Source organism: Chrysochloris asiatica, unplaced genomic scaffold (assembly GCF_000296735.1).
Source record: "Chrysochloris asiatica unplaced genomic scaffold, ChrAsi1.0 scaffold00076, whole genome shotgun sequence".
Taxonomy (NCBI): domain Eukaryota; kingdom Metazoa; phylum Chordata; class Mammalia; order Afrosoricida; family Chrysochloridae; genus Chrysochloris; species Chrysochloris asiatica.
In genome coordinates, this window is record NW_006408594.1 from 7,531,142 (window position 1) to 7,532,243 (window position 1,102).

Consider the following 1,102-nt stretch of genomic DNA (forward strand, 5'->3'; position numbering starts at 1 on the left):
AAAAAGTCATTAAGAAGACAAGAAAGAAGGAAAAGGTCAAAATGGATGTCAGAGGAGACTCTGAAACTTGCTCTCCAGCGTAGAGATGCTAAGGCAAATGAAAGGAATGCGGAGGTCCAAGAGCTAAACAGAAAATTTCAAAGGCTAACTTGAGAAGACAAAGTCAAGTATTATAATGAAACGTGCAAAGATCTGGAGTCTGAAAACCCAAAGGCAAGAACATGCTCAGTGTTTCTCAATCTGGGAGAATTGAAGAAAAAAATTCAAGCCTCAAATTTTGTTATTGAAGGATTCTCTGGGGAAATTATTGAATGATGCAGAAAGCATCAAAAGAAGATGGAAGGAATACCAAAAGGAAATGACTGATGGTTCAACCATTTCAAGAGGTAAGATTGACTATTCCCATCTTTATGTTACTAAATGTCTACAGTTGTGACAATCGCAATTAGTCATGATAACAATTACTCACTATTGAATCAAAAGAATCCTGTCTCCATCTCCTTTCACCAGGCCAATCTAGACAAGATGAAAGCTATTCAGTGGGAATTCTACTCCCCCCACACACTGTGTATGAGAATTACTTTTTTAGGGATGCAGTGTGAAGCAGTTCACGGGAGCTACCCCATTGTCTCTGCGTAGCTCTAGAAAATCGCTTCCTTCCATGGTGGTGCTATGGGCTTAGTTCATCAGGGGTAATATTCCTGTCCTTCTAATAGATATACAAGCCCCAAATTTCCTGTTTTAAATCCCTTCATATGTAGAATACATGGTGTGTCTTCTGTCCTGACAGATTGCTGACAGATACACTAATTATGTGTGTGAAAGTGTGCTTAGAGCCCCTGTCTTTATTGAGCCTGACTGTATCTCCAAATGCAGGGCTTAACTAAAATAGCATCTCTGTCTTCCCATTTAGAAAATTGGAAGACCGAGTCCCAGAGTCATTCCTAAGAGAGTGGCAGAGCTACCGTCAACCTGTTTCCTAGTGTATTCTTTCTTTTCCTTGACAACAGTAGAAATTGAACAAAGAAATGACTTAACATCAAAACAGCTTTCTGAGTCCCTGTTCCAGTTGTTACCCTGCAAATCAAGATGCTAGTCACAC